We start from the raw sequence: 16898 nt of genomic DNA, 5'->3' as shown, positions 1-16898 counted from the left end.
GATTACGGAAAAACTATAAGGAATTGGAATGTTGTTTTGGGTTTGTTTGAAAGCTGAGGATGTTAGCTTCAAAATGAAATTTTGTTTCTAGGGCGGTTCAAAAGTTAGAGGTTTTTGTGAAGGTCGATTTTCAGAAACAGAATGAAGGTTTAAAAATGACATATTGCGCTTTAAAGATTTGGAACCAATATGGATTTATACTAAGGGTTTATGAAAGTACAAGCTACCCAACGGGACAACCACCAGAACAGGGCGCCTTCCACTCTGGTTGTTGTGCGCCAAGACACTTGACTGTCTTCAAAATATCAGCGCATAGATGATTATCGCTACAGTTATCACAGACAATATAATGAGAAGAATTCAGGATGGACACAAGATTCTATAATGCAGTTCTGGATAGGTTGAAATGAATTGAATAGGATTACTTTAAACTAAGAGATGACTATGGACAGTTCTATACTAAATACTCATTCCTATGACTTTGGAATGGAATGGGCCCGTCAAAGATCTATCTGGTCAATGGTTTGGACTTCACTCGCCACCGGACAGGATCAGGGCACCTGGACTCTGCTCTCAGCACGGCACTCTGGTCTGTGTGGACTCTTGGACTGGATCTGATGGGTTCTAGATAACAGCTCTGTTGGATGGATCTGAATCTTGGTTCCAGCACGGGGTTCTTGACCAGAAACAAAACAGCTCAGCCAGGCTGTTGAATGGTTTAGTTAGGCCCCGTGGAAGTTTACAGGTTAGAATCAGGTTGCAAAAGATTCTGAGGCCTGCTGAAAAAGGGTTAATCTTTTTGGGTTAGGCCTCTCTTCTTCAAAGTTCTAGAGTTTGGTTCTAGAGTCTGGTATCTGGATTTATGTCTGGAGCCTGGATCTTCATCCAGGGTTCTTTGCCAAGAAATCAGTTGAGGAGTGGAAAGTGTGTGCCCTGTCTGTCCACAGCAGTCCCTATTTATCCATTTCCAAAGTGGGTGGGGAGGCTGATTATCTATGCCCAAACCTCTAAGGATCTGATAGGTCAGAGAATTTCCCCTCTCCTGATTTGAGACAGGAGCAGTGTGTCATATGTGTCTGAGTGACACAGTGTTTATGGCCCAAAGGAAATCCCTCCCCTTTACTTTTACTTAGGAAATCTATTATCCCCAAAAAACATTTCCAAGATGCACAACTTGTTAATAATACATAATTACATGACAGATTGCTTATGGTACATTTCTGTCCAACTCTTATTTTCCTACGAGCTATGGTTTGTCACTGACAACATTTTTGCGCTTTTGGTGGGTTTCTCAATATTAGTTCTGCACCAATTTTTACACATGCATACACATCCCATCTGGGCACATTCCTGTAACTTTTCATGTTCCTAACATAAGCACAATGGCTACAATATGAATAATTTCCGGGGTTCAGTCTCAGAACATTGCACAGATTCCAGCTTAGTCTTAAACTGTGAGCACATTTTTCTTTTAACAATCTCTAAGTTTAATATTTTTGTCATTTCAGTACACTTTGCTATAAACATTTTTATAAAACATACATTTACACCAACTTCAATCAACAATTTCAGTCTGGCCCGCCTCCAGAGCTGGGCTGAGTCAGAGGGTCACATGGCTTGCCTTCCTGCCAAAGCAGTTGTTGTGAGTTACACCTGAATTAGCATTTTCTATTCAGCCCAAGGAACCCATTGTTTCTTTCTCCAGGCTGCAGAGGAAATCTCCTCCCCTCCTGATTAACATGCCAATGTGATATTCTCCTTTTGGTGGGAATGAACAAGGTGTGAGTTTCTCAGTGGAAGAAGGCCTCTTGGAAGTTTTAACTGAATCACGTTACCTTCTGGTCAATTGTAACAGAGTTCCTTGTGTAAAAAAATACATTTATACATTTAAAATAAGCAAACCCATCTTTACTTCCAGTCCTTTTTCAGCATGAAAATCAATGTGTAGCACTCTTATATGGCATTTTGATGGAACTCTCTTCTTTGGCATAGTTTGAGTTCAATGTTCAACTTTACACATGATAGGTTTTAAATCGCCGGCTTCTGACAGAGGTGAGTAACGGTACTATACCCATTTTTGACAGCTTTCTTTCCATCAAGTATGTTTAAAAGAGGATTTTGTTCTGATAACATATGATTCTTGCTGACATTGTATTTATGTGGATTCTTGCAGTAGAATAATGTGGAATACCCAACAAGGAGGTTGGATCTTTTAGGTGATTTGTGAGCCATGATTTTTGCACATTTTTGACAATCAAGAAAACGGATTTCCAAACAGCTCTGTGTTTCTTTTTGGCAATCAGCATTGCTTTTTCAAGTGATTTCAGGCTACTTTGTGGGTAGCCCAATGGTGGGTTTTGGCAGTGGTCTCCTGTGTTACCACTGACATAGGCAAAAGTGGATGGCGGCCTATTTTTCAGATTTTTACTGCGCACTTTCTGGTGATTTTTAGCGAGCAGCATGCTTTACGGCGACCATTTCTGATGCTTCTGCTGCCAGCAATGCACAGTAATGTTGCAGGGCCTTGACTAGTGGGTCGAGACATCCCACAATGGACACTCACACCCACCTTCACACAAAATTCTCCCACCCTTTCTCTGTTGGTATCTTTCATTGGTAGGACCACCAAGTGTATCAGGGATGCATCTGTAACATAGGCCCCCTCCTGGGCTTCCTCATAAAAAGTTTCACCCAAAAATCTTTCCCATTCTAGCATTCAATTCACCTGCTACTTCACACATCTCTGTCCTTCCACATGTCAATCCATCGAACAGCACACAAATGTCATGCACGGTTCTCAAGACTACCGAGTCCTGACTTCTTTCTAAGCCTATATTATAGACATTTACCAGTGCTATCACGACCCAACTTGTGGAGGGCCACCAAAGGTGAAATATATCAGGGATGCCATCTCAACTCTTTCTACAGCCCACCCCAGCCCTACTGCCACCCACGTATGTAGCCCCCAACCCCCTGTCTTTCCTTGTATATCCAAGTAGCCCCTAGCACCTAATCTCTTCGACATTATGGGCCTGGTTCATGGAACAGTGTGCAGAAATCCTGCAATGCCCGCACATGCGAGAACGTCACTGCGAGATCCTGCTCACAAAAGATTTCCTATGCGCACTGTGTATTCATGGAATTGTTTGCACAAAGTAACTGTATATTCAAGTCGTGGCCAGAACGCCCATACCCAAATCAGAAACAGCTAGAAACAGCCACCTTTGCATGCTCCCCCGGTGCAAAAACATGTACCCTCAGGACAGTGCGTGGGGTCCCCCGCAAGCAGGCCTTCATTTCGGGGGCCCTGAATGGGGTCCCTCGTAACTTTTTACAGGTACCCCAACAACATCCGTACAATTTATTGTAACTTGGGTAAAACTCTGAAAATCTACGTGCCAACCCCCGTAACCTGTTCCTGCACCCTGCTTCACTGCGTATAAGCACCCTTAAGTTAAATTGGAATCCCAGCTGCATGCATGCACCCCCACATCCGACACCTAATCTTACCTCTGCACTGTGATTCCTTTGCACATGTGTCTGTATGCCTCCATTATGGTGGCGGACAGTATGAGGGCTTTGCGTGGCCATTTCCCTGCAGGGATGTTGCGCGGTTGGATCCCTGAATACGTATTGTTCTGCACAATAGAGGCCATTCCATGGACTGCCTTCGGGCCGTCCCTCATAATGTCTACTTTTTTGCATGCCCTTCCCCATTTTGGGTGTTCCGCTGCCTTCCCTGCCCTCTGAGCAAGCCACGCCCATGCCCTTTGCGGTGTCTTGCACAAGGCACTCGGATGCTCGCAGGGCCATCCCGGGCTGCCACGAAATCAACGAAATTCCATGGAAAACCCAGCACATTCGATTTCATGGATCGACGAGCAGGATTATGCATGCAGTTTAGCATGCAAGTTCTCTATTTTCCGTACAAATAATACCTATGTCTCAGCCCCTGTGAGCAAAGTAGCACTGTGTTCAGCAAGAGATCGACGTCTCACTCTGCATGATCATAGACGTCCCACTGGCTCTCTGTACCTGCTTTTAAAATCGCTGCCGCTACCCTCCCCCATCATTTGACCATTGCCAATGTGGGGGCGGGTGGTGCCCTCCCTAGCACCACTACCTAGCCCAACTCCACAGGAAACATATTTGGGTATCGGAGAAGAAAAACACTTGGTCAACAACTCTTACCCCAGGTGCCCAAGGGCCCATCTCAAAATCCAAATGTCAAAGCTTGTGCGCAATCTCCAAATGGCGGGTGCTGACCAACCAAGAGGCATTCTCCAAAACGTTCACGTCATCCTCCACACGGGCACATCTTTGGATATAAAATTCTTCCCTAAAGAACTACTCCCAGCCGCTAACAGTCTGGCACTATTGCAGAACCTTCCAAATCCTTAACTCCCCACACTTGGACTGGGGATGCACAGCTGTCTGAACCTTCATAAGAAAAGCATTATGAGGTTTATTGATTTTTCTTTCATAAATCATCCTGCTGAACCCCGCCCTTTCCTCCATCCTCAGATCATCACTTCAACCCCACCGCCTACCGACATCACTCCTGGATCGGTCTGGTCCCAGGCCCTGACAATGTCCAAAGTAGGGCCAGGCTATTATGGTGGCCCCAGTATTACCTACACCCAGAAGTGAACAGAGCTGTGGTGGGTATTATGTTTAATTGCTAGTGCCCGAGCTGGTTGAAGAGTAACTGGATTGGGATCTCACCTTTGAAGGGGACCTCACCTTAAAATCTCATACTCAGATCAGGAACTGCTTCCGCAAGAACCACCATGGAACCCAGCACAGTTGAGAAAAGCCTGGCCAGGCATGGTGCGGCGCAGCAGCAGGCATGCGCCATTAGAGCAACCATCTCAGTCAATGCTTCAGATACGGAATGGCCGGCCAATGTGAAAGAGGGGGGAAGGTGCAGCAATCATTAGCAGAAAAGGCTGTCAATCCTTACGCTCTCTTCAAAGGCCGTGAGATGCTGAGGAAGGTGGTCCCTGAAAAAGGCTTAGTTGAGGGTATGCTTTGTTCTCCGTTGCGTTCGCTTCTTCATCTACCACCGCACCATCCCCTGCCTTCTCTAGTTCCAGCTCACAGGCATGCAGGCTTGTATCATTGCCACTGAACTTTGTGCCCTATGTCTGAGCCGCTGGTGCACTCACATCCTCATCACCTTCTACTGCCTTCAGAGGTGGCTTTTCAGATGTTGGAGGTAGGTAGACTGGGGTCAGGAAAGTTAGGCTGGTAAGAAGTTAGGAACGTAGGAGCTTCCACTGTGAATGCTCTACAGGGACTGCAGTGGGCTTACCTAAGACAAGGCCAACCCTCTTCTGCCAGGTGCTTTGACCAAATAATTTTGGTACGCACTCCTCTTCTGACCAGGCCTCCCTTTTCTCTCATGTGGGGGGGGGGTAGATTTGGTTGTGCACATTCTACACCAACCAACAGTCTACAGAAGCAAATCATTTGGGAGCTTAACGCCTCGGTCCCCTCTTCCAACCTTTAGTGTTCGGGTGTGCGTAGATTTGTTTCTGCTGCCATGGTTTTGGAGTTCCTAACTTTCGCACCACAAGAAGTTTCCAGGTCTAGTTTTACCTATCTGGCCTGACAGCAACGTTTTTACCCCAAACCATCCTTTTGGAGAATAAACAGTCCCACGAATTATCGTTGCAGCTAAAAATCCTCGCACACATGTGTGCGCATTAAGTAGTTCACAAAAATGCTGCTGTTCAGAGGAAGAGCTGAGAACCAGCGCAACATTCGCAAACTTTATTACTCGGTGAAGTACATAAAGCAGAACATAAAACACGCATAACCGCATTGGCGAAATTTATCACTCACTAAAGTGCATTTAGCGAAAAACAAAACGCACGCAACCGAGGCAAATTGAAATTGAATACATCTTTTTATGGTCCCAGCCTCTCCAGCACCACCATCCAAACATCCCACAAAAGTGAAACAAAAAAAAGTTTACATAAATTGAACTAATTCGTTCTAAGAAATGTGATTAGTAATCATATGTGTTTAGAAGGAACATGTAAGAACAGTAAATCACAAGATGCTTCATGATTCGTCCAGTCTCGAGGATGCAACCAGTCATCGCTCACAGGGCAGGCACGATAGAAAACAGGATATGGAAGTCGTGTATGTCCTATATGGCTCGCTGCCTGAAATGGATCACCCCCTGACCCGGAAGTAATTTGTTTGCAAGAAATGAATACAGGAACTAATGTTTTGCAGGGATGTTTCTCTCCTCCCACTTCCTGGAGGTAGCTTTGTGGTACGCATCCTCCTCCCTAAAAATGCAGTACACTGTTTTTTACAAAGCTCTTCTTTCTCCTAGGCTATAGCACGACAATAGCAAAACCGTAGCAATGTCACAATAAGACTGCCGCAAGTCAATATTCTGAGCCCTACTTTTATATCAGCCATTGTCAGTGGTCGAAGTGTACGAAAAGTAGTATTGGAACTATGTTCCCTACTGGTCTGCCCACGCCTCCCACAAACCCCATCGCCATGCCCACGCACAATACAAACCCCCAAACACATGCACCTGCTGTTTAAGGGAACTTTCAGTGTAGTGCTCTAAAAGTGCAAGTTTCAACTTCTTCCTACACTTTTATTTTAAAACGAAACCATTCCGGAACGGTTTCTTTTTAAAATCCAAGTATAGGAATAGTAAAACTTAATTATAAAAAGTAGAGGAGCACCGCTCCCAACTGCTCCCGCCCACTTTTATCATTGGCCATTGGCCACCAAGTTAAGCACCCCCAACCACCAATGATCAATACAGTTAGTTAATTGGGGACTAGAACACAAGAATTGTCAAAGCCAATAGTGTGGGTGTTTGTATAGGCAGACATATTTGTCCTATTCAGATATTTATTTGTCATATTCAGATATTTTTAACATTACATTTATAATGAATAGTTTTTTTATAGTGCACCTCATGATGGACTCCAGCCTCTAACCATGGGACCGGGTATCGAACCAGTGATGCGCGACGTGGTCTTGTTTTCAAGACAAGCATATTGGCCCTGAGCTCTAAAATGTTTTATATATTAAAATTTCGACAACTCATGCCCATAAACGTAATAATCTGTCACTATTTGTTTTTAGCTTGTTTTTAATTAGAATCAATCCGAGAATTAAATGTTAGATTTTCTATAGAAAAGAAATATGGAGACGTTGGGTACTTTAATTCATGGATGCTTTTGGAATGCTATATTGTTTGGAAATCTAACAGCTGAATACACACTTGGTTAAGAGGTTTTATTGCACTGGAAGCTAATTGAGCACTGCAATTGACCCATTGTCCTACCCTGATCAATTTGCTATTGTACCATTATCCTACAGACTGATGATTTGGCAGGCAGAAATGGTGGTTTAAATTCTTTGATTGCAACAAGAATGGAGATAAGGAGTAGCTGAGTAGCTGCAATAAAATGTTTTCCTTTCGAACATCTGTGTTTGTAGACAGAAATGACTGTTTTAAGTTAGATAAATGTGATCATAATTTAGATAACACAGAACATGTTCTACTGGCTATGCTACTGGCCTATACTGGTCTTTCCTCAAAATGCCATAAAAATTAGTTGCATGACAAGGGAGAAGGGCCGAGATGATACAGCCACTAGCCTTCAGCATTTGGTCCACGTGAGTCAAAGGTTTGGAGATAGGTGTAATGGTTGAGAGGAGCTTCAGACCATGACCCTCCCTCAAAGCCCGTCAAGCATGCAACTTAGATGCAAGACCTTGCATGCATCAGCCCACAACAATCTCTGCAGCAATCAGTGAGACCCTGGAGGGAGGGCAGAGATGGGTGGAGGCAGAGGAAGATCCATTCGAGCCAAATTCGTCTCCACATGCCCGTGCCTCTTAAGAATGAAATCAGCATCATGCAATCCAGTGCAGCAGGATGTGAAACACATGGGCTGGCCATGATCCACTAAACAGAAGCCTGCTTTACCTGTTGCCCACTTGGACAGCCCTAGTATACACTCCTGCAATGAACTATCCAACACAGGTTTATTCCCAATATTTAGAACAACTTTCATAGTTCCTCTGCTATCCCATTTTGCTGCACGATATGTGTTTATCTGCTTTACAAAGTTTGTATCAAATTGTATAGTTCCTCTATCATCTCCATTTGCGTGAGTTAAAGTTTGTCTAAAGTTGAACAATTCCTCTGTTATCCAGTTTTACAATTCCTCTGTTATCCCCTTTAGCTCTTCTGGATGTGTCTATCTGCTTTACAATGTTTGTATCAAATTGTATAATTCCTCTATCATCCGCATTTGCGTGAGTTAAAGTTTGTATAAAGTTGTATAATTCCTCTGTTATCCAGTTGTACAATTCCTCTGTTATCCCCTTTACCTCTTCGGGATGTGTTTATCTGCTTCACAAAGTTTGTATCAAATTGTATAGTTCCTCCAACATCCCCTTTTGCACTTTAGAATATATTTATGAGGATTTTCAATTCCTTCCACTCTCCCAATGCCCTGATAACTGATCCAACTCTTTCCCGACCTTTGGTAAGTCTTGGGGTGGTCTCCGATCTCCTCTGGAAGTGAAGCAGAGCTTCTGTGTTGCTGCTGCGCTCAGCGTTCTGTCTCTCGCTGCTCTACAGCTCCAGAATCTCCCTCGCGTCTCTGGCTGCTCGCGTTCCCTTTCTCAGTCTGCTCTCGCCGGTCGAGCTTCTTTTCTCTCTGCCACCAACCAGGTCCCCCTCTCCTGAACCTCTTGGAAAGTCTAATCTTTCTACATCCCGTGTTCCAGCCTTCGGGTCTCCTGCCACGAAATGGGAGTCTCGTTCCGTGCTACTCCGGGGCTGGCTTGATGCTTCCTTCAGTCCTTCTTCCCTTTTTATGATATTTCTGCCTCTTGAAAAGTATACCGTGTGATTTGGTTCTGCCATGGGCTTTTGCCTCCTTGTGCTACCTTCTTCATCTCAGTGGTATGTTGTATTAATCTTGGGTAAGTCTCCCTCTTCCTCGTACCAGTATTGATAGTGAAACCCTCTACTCTACTATAACACATAGAGGTATGGGCAACTAGAGGGGTCTGAGTGGGGTATACGGAGAGAGGGCATACCAAATGATTCATTGGATACTGCGTTCTCCCAGGGCCATCGTCACTGGTCCCATGAAGGGTTTCCCTCCACATGAGATCCACGCACTGAGTACCGCCTACTATTGGGTAGCGGGCGCACCTTCCTGGCCTCATGACAAGGGGCTTCCCCCATAGTAGTAACAATCCCAAGGGATTCATAACAGAGCATACTCTACTTTCCTCCACCCTGTCTACACACCAAGGCCATCTGCCGAGAGGGAACCTTCTTCCTCTGTCACTTCCTTTCTATGCCCTTCTCTTTCTCCCCTCTAACTCTCTATCTCTCTCTGTTCCTCTCTTTGTCTCCCATTAAGAGGTTAACAGATACCTTGAGAACTGTTCAGAGCATACGTCTGACATTAGAAGGATGAGAGCAGACGTCTTCTGTTGCACCCATCATTTCTCTAATACCTTGGTTTTTAGGGAGGAGTGACATTTAGGGGGTATAAGCATGAACAAGAAGATGCAACCTTCATAGGTCTAGCAAACAAAACCACAACACAGCGCACAGATAACGTTCAGACTCAGACCTACTGGTGAAGCCACAGTTCAGCACACAATGATGTGTGGAGCCAGGCATATTAACCAGGACACAAAACAAGTTGAGTGCCAGCTTTGCGGGGCATAACCATCGAACAATACACAGGTCAACGCCATGCATGTAGCCAACAGTACACAGCCATCGAGCAGCACACAAGATATAGGCATGGGTGTATTTTACAATACACTACCCCCAAATAGTACACAGGATGAATGTGTGAGTGCAGCGACACAATGACTTAACAGCGTAGAAGATGAAAGCTTGCCTATAGCTGACAGGACACAATCACCAAGCAACACACGGGATGAAGGATTCAGTGTACTCTACAAGACACAAACACCAAACAGCCTACAGGATGAAGTTGTGAGTGTAGCCTGCATGCTACAACCACTTAAAAGTAAATGGGACAAATGTGTGAATGTAGCTTAAATGACTTAACCACTAAATAGCACACATGATGAAGGCTTGAGTGTAAACCACAGGACCGAATCACCAAACAGCACACAGGAAGAATGCTTGTGTGTATTGTACAGGACATAACTACCAAACATCTCATGGGATAAAGGTGGGAGTATAGCCTACAGGACAGAACCACCAACTAGTACACAGGATAAAGCCATGAGTGAAGCCCACAAGAGACAACCACCAACCAACACAGAACAAAGTTGGGTGTCAGGATTGAGGGACACAATGACAAAACAGCACACATAATAAAACCATGATTGTATCCCAGAGGATACAACCACCAAACAGCACACAGGACCAAATTGGGTTCTAGGGTTGTGAGATGCAACCACCAAACATCACAATGGAAAAAGCTATGAGTGTACTCTACAGAACACAACCATCAAACATCAGTTTAAAGAGTGGAATGTAACCTACAGGAACCAGCCACCAAACACGCATGATGAGGACTTGACTGTAGCCTCCAGGGTAAGATCCCAGAGCAATATCATGGGTAAAGGCATTGTAGAGGAGCAGGTACATGTTTTCTTGCCAGTTCCCACCCCTCGCCACCGTCATATTGGAACAGTCGACAAAAAGCCAATAGATGGGACCACTGTATCATTCCTATACTGCATCAAGTGTATGAGAGACGTTATGCACTCAGACAGCCATACAGAATGTACCCTGGCACTGAAAGTGTGGAAGGATGTCGCATGGAAGAAAGCTATATGGAAGGATGCCACCTGCTAAGATGTCAGATTGCATCAGCAAATATCGTGGATGGATGTTAAATAAAATCTGACGAGGATGAAGTAATGCCATGAAGAAGATATATGAATTTATGCTGAAACGATATGAAAATATTAAGTAACAATGCAACTGAAGCAATAAGAGTAACATGAACCTAAAGCTAAAGTAATCATGGATCTAAAGAAGATGAAGTAACTTACTGAGCAATAACTGCAAATACGCAGTATGGCACGGTAGAAAGAGAACATATAGAAGCTTGCTATAGAGGAATATATAAAGTGGCAAGGACGGCCATATTAGGAAAATGGACCACAGCTCACATGGAATTTAACCAAGCTACCTCAGAGACATGCCAAGTCTGTAGGAATCAGGAAAATCAGAAAGACAGCCCCGTCAGCAGAGCCATGATAAGATAAGGTTGGCCCAGATCATAGATGCTATTTTGAGGGATAAGCGCAAAGCACAGAGGGAGTACATGGATAAGCTCTGAATGTGGGACATTCTTTATTGATGGACAAAGACAAAAACATCTGTGAGAGCCAAATTGCTGGTCAAATAAAAGTGTATAAAGTTCATATGAGATAGTGTGAGCAAGTCTCTAGAGGCCAAGAGGAGCAACAGCACGTTGCATACCTAAATGAAAAAGCAGTAAATAGAAGGCTGAAATTGACAAATTTGTGGTCTTTTCACACGTGACTCAGAAGTCAAAAACAAAGGCTATTCATTAGAGCCTTAAGCTAAGATAGTGGTGTGTTCACACTCACTTGAATGTTCCAGAACAGTGAGCAGCAACAAGGTCAACTACAAACGAAAAACTTTGGCTGATGACCTACCAATGGCAGATGATGGACTAATTGGGAAAATGGGGAGTAGTCTGGCAGGATTCAAACACTTCAGTTTTTTTCACGTACATGCTGCTAAGGAGCTAAAAGTCCAAGGTTGGGATAATATGCCAACCAATCAGTCGGGTTGGGGGACAACCCAACATACAAAGTTGCAGGAGCCAATCCACTGACGTTTTGTTAGCTATAATCAGTACTATATGTGTTTAGAGGTAGTGCAAGGCATGCCCTACAGACAAGGGGTAGCCAATGAAGCACTGATCCTTATATAATCTATAAGAAAATATGTTCCCTTCACCAATCCCTTCCCTCAATAGGTTTTGTATTTTGCTATGTACAATGACATCATAGATGATGCATATTGAGGTATACGACCTCCATGTAATCAAGTTACTGTGTGAGTTTGCAACCATCAGTCCGGTGTTTGTCAGGTCTCCCTGCTTTATTAAACTAAGAATAAAGTAGTACTACTTTGACACACTCTTTGCGTCTGTCTGATTATTTGGTCTAAGATCTATTTTTGTAATTCTCTCTAGCACAAAAGACGCTTCAAGGTGCTAAAGCACAGCGTGAGTGCAGCTCACATAACACAACAGGATAAAATTGTGAGGTTAAGCCACAGAACACAAAAAACAAACATCATAAAGGACGAAAGCTGAAGTGCAGCCCAGAGTGCCCACCCACCAACAGGACATTGGATAAAGCTGGGAGTGAAGCCAAGGGCAAACCCCCAAACAGCAGAAAGAATACTTGAGCACCAAATGGCAGGGACGTAAAGCCACCAAGCAACTCATACAATGAACGTGTGCCAGACGTCACAACCACCACATAGCATACAGGATAATGGTGTGAGTTGAGACCATAGTACCCATGATGAATGTGTGAGTGCAGTTTACTGGCACAACAACTAAAGAGAACACATAATGAAGGTTTGTGTGTAGCCTACAGGACACAACCACTAAAGTGTAAGCAGGGTAAAGGTGTGCGTGTGGCACAGGACTCAACCTAACGAGAAAGATGTGAGTGCAGCCTGCAAGACTAGAGCACCAAATGGCACAGTGGGTGAAGGGTTAACTGTAGCAAAATGGATACAACCAGCAAATTGTAGATAGGATAACGTTGTGTTCATACCCCCAGGAGCAGGCCACCAATCAGCACAGAGGATAATGGTCTGAGTGGAGCCCACCGAACAGTACACAGGATAAATGTGTGAATGAAGCATACAGGACACAACCACTAAACAGCACACATAACTGAGGTTTGAGAGTAGCCTAGTTATAGGACATAACCACCAAACAGTACATGGTGTGAGTATAACACTGGGCACAACCTACAAACAACGCAAAAGAAAAAGCTGTGGGTGTGACCCACAAGTCTTCATCACACAGCAGCACACAGCATGAAGGCCTAAGTGTAGCTCCACTTACCCCTCACCCCCTGAACAGCATACAAGATGATGGTCTGAGGGCATCCTACATTAGTAAAAAGAGTACTTGGTGGTTTTATTAGCCAAATTCAGTACTTGGAGCCAGGGATATTATTTCACCAAATTGCCTGGGGTAGCGGAAGTGACATCACACAACCCTTGACCTCCGATGACATCACAGAAAATGATGTAATTTGATCCCACCACAAAGGGACATCACGGGAAGCGATGGAACACGACCCTTCACCCCACGACAAAACAGGAAGTGGCATCACATAGCATTGTTTCTGAGTACACTACGGAAAAAAAATGTGGTTACAACATCACTGTAAAGTGATATGCATTTCATGCAAGAATGGATCACTATATCTATCATTAATATCAGTGCGTATAGGCTCATATTACCAAATCACCAAATCACTGTGAATGCAAGCAGACGTCCAAAGCCAAATGATAATGATTTGTTATTATATAGCACTTACGTGCAAGCTCTTCATATAGATCAATTATACATACAATATCACCCAACCTGTGATGGTACTCATTTATCAACCTCAGCAGGATGAAAGGCTGAGTTGACCTTGCTCGGAGTCGAACCTGCTACCTGCAGATCACACACACATTGCAGCAGCCAGCACTCAACCCACTGAGCTATCTTACTCAGCTATAGCCATCAGAAAAGCAGCTACTCCAGAAACAAAGAGCCACATGCTGCTGGCCACAGCCCATGTGCCTCAATGTAAAGTAAAAAAAAAGACATGTTTGTTTTTGCATTTTTTTTAGGGGTACAAAAGGGAGACCCCAGGGGTAGCCAGGGAGACCTCAAGGGTCCCAGTTGTGACCCCTGGTTACCCGTAAATGATGTCCATGCTTGGAGCGCAAAAAAGGTAATTTTTCTTCCCCCATGCCCGCAGATGCGGTCTTGGGACAGCAATGCTTGCATTGTGCGTGCCCACGGGTTCTGGGAATCGTGCCCAGGGTCGGACTGGGGCATAAAATTGTCTCGGGCATCAATACAAAAGTGGGCCACAGTTTCAAATGGCAATTCATTCCTTTTGTGGAAGACTGTTTCAATAGTATCCAAGGGGGAGTGTTTTGATAAAATGTGATGCAAATTGTGCAATTAATAGAATATTTCTTCTGCGCCAATGGTCAAGAGGACTAGCCGCATAATGAAGTAACTAGTCAAACTGGCCCACATTGGCCAAAAAAGAGGCCCACTTTGGCCAACAAAACTGGCCCACACTAGCATTTTGCGTTTTTGGTTCGGGCATTGCCCTATTGCCCTATAGGCCAGGCCGAGCCTGGCCGTGTCCCTCTTTGTTTTGGAGTGGGAGTCTATTCTGAACATAGAGTAAACTTACCAATGGACCTGTGGGCATCTATCCGAGGGCACATGTCATAGCGTGGAGACTTGGAGGAGGCAGCAACGCGAGAAAGCGAGGACATACAAGAAGCCCATGTATGAGGGTGAAATTGGTCTCGGGCGCGTGTTGAGTGAGGGTCACTGGAGCTGTTTAAGTAGGTCAGTTGAGCAAGATTTGCTGCACTGGAGATGGGAAAGCAGGCCAAACCTGGGGATGAACTATAAGTGCATTTAATTAAATAAGATCACTAGTTCAGTCCTTTAATCAAGTCGAGTTAATTACTAAGGATAATCTATTTCAGCCCTTTAATCAAGTCGAGGTCATAACAAAGAAGTCTTCGTCCAATAGAAATAGAGGAGCAATGGATCGTCAGGGAGACAAATCACGCGACTGATATCCCCACTGGGTCGGGCTTCCGAAAGGCAGTGGTGGAAGTGGAAAAAAGGAACTAGTGGTACCCTGGCTGCATCCAAAATGTAGGAGTGGTATAGCAGGAAAGATGGGAGGGGCGGGGAATTGGGGGTTGGGCAGGTTGGGGGTTGACCTTTGGTTTGCAATATTCAAATGATCTTTTTGCATTGTGGACAGACTAAATAAGATACTGTTTGACACACATCTTTTTCGAACATGTTTATTAGTGTTTTCTATGAATCATCATTTACATTAGAGCACACAATTACACATGTACTTTAACCATAATTTGATTGGCAATACAATGTGAATTGTGAAGGGCTCTATACATTGTCAGTAGGTACAAATGTAATTATCCTACATGAATAGTACGGAGTTAATCCATATATGACAGGTGACAGTTTAATGTTCATTTTTAATTTCCGTATCGTTTCTCTTAATGAATACTTTTATTTGTAAGTAACAGTAATTGAGCAAAATAGAAATTCAGTACTTTGAGCGAGCCCATAACTGTACCTTAGATTCAATACACTTTGTAGTTGCCAGCAATCATCTGGCCGCGGTCACTTTTAATTGAATCTACACATTGGCACAGACTTGGCTTTTGTGTGGGCCTGGGATAGGCTTTTGCCAGGCACTGTCATAATAGTACTACCTGACCATAAGTTGCAACAGGCGGAATATGGTGTGATTATCCAGGCATATGAGTGTCTGTCATGTGCCTATCTAATACCAATACACAAGCCAAAACTGTTGACACTGTCAATGTTTGTTTAGAAACAACCTCAGTGCAAGAAACATACATAAATCAAGTGGTTGAAGGCACACCTGTTTAAGACATTTTTATTAAACCTTTAGCACTTTTGCAGCTGCAATTAAGCCATTAACTCTTAACTCTCAGCAGACCACTTAGTAAAAACACTGACAGGCCACAGTTTGATGTTACTGCTTGAAATAGATAGCTCAAAGACATCCCAGGAGGATCTGTTTTGGGCAAGGAGGGAGCAGCCAGTACTTGTATGGGATGGCAATGGGGACCAAAATAGCTGTGGGCAGTCACTTGGTTGGTAGATAACTAAACCACACCCTCAAATTGTGTGTCCCTCCTCACATGTCCTCTCCTTCCTAGATTGTGCAATTATTTTTGTTTTTTAAGCACCACCTAATAGTCAAAACTACAAATGGACTGAAGTTAAACAATGGTACAAGCAAAGCTCAGTGCTTAGGTGTTCCTCTGGGCCATGACAACAATTTCATCCGTGATATATTCTTAAAGATACCACTCATACTCAAACACTCCTCACACCAACAATACATCTGTGTGGATGTAAGAGCACACTCTGATGTGTGCATCAACGCCCAAGTGCACTCTCACATCTACAGTGCTTACCTTTACACGTTTTGTGCAATGCTTTCACTTATTATGAAATAATAGACTCGGATTGGTTTTTTTATATAAGGAGTGTTTGAGTACGAGTGGTATTTTTAAGAATATATGACGGATTAAATTGTTGTCATGGTTTTATACATAACATTTTGTATTGATTATTGTATTAGAACTGTTTGAATAAAGATATTTTTATATGGGTATTTTGAAGTAACTGGCCCTCATTACGATACTGGCGCTAAACCATGGCACTATTAGCACCATGGTTGGTGCCGGTATCGTAACCAGTCCGCCAATGTTCAATGGGGAATTACCACCCCATTCCAAGATTGGCGGGGCGGTAATTCCCCATTGAAGATTGGCCCTTCCCCATTCACATTTTTGCCCAGTAGGGCTCAATAGGAATGGGGAAGTCGCTAAGTACGGTACCGCAAATTGCGGTACTGTACTTAGCACCAAGGTCCCTTTGCGGGTCCCTACTTTAACGGCTGCTCTAGACCAGCCTTTCAGGTTGGGTCCCGCAAAGGGACATCGTAGTAAGGTGCTAATGGGTTAACGGCGCCGCAGCCTTTTACAGCACCGTTAACCAATTAGCGGCTGGGTCGTAATG

General features: G+C 44.0%; 1 protein-coding gene across 4 annotated transcripts in view; it reads left to right on the top strand.

The window, feature by feature from the left end:
- The window catches only part of TNR (tenascin R), a 2098594-nt gene that overhangs the window by 1099987 nt on the left and 981709 nt on the right, over positions 1–16898 (top strand). The window lies entirely within an intron of this gene.

Source organism: Ambystoma mexicanum, chromosome 1q (assembly GCF_040938575.1).
Source record: "Ambystoma mexicanum isolate Mex_15411 chromosome 1q, UKY_AmexF1_1, whole genome shotgun sequence".
Classification (NCBI taxonomy): Eukaryota; Metazoa; Chordata; class Amphibia; order Caudata; family Ambystomatidae; genus Ambystoma; species Ambystoma mexicanum.
Note: the sequence above shows the minus strand (reverse complement) of the source record. Positions and strands in the feature narration are given on the sequence as shown.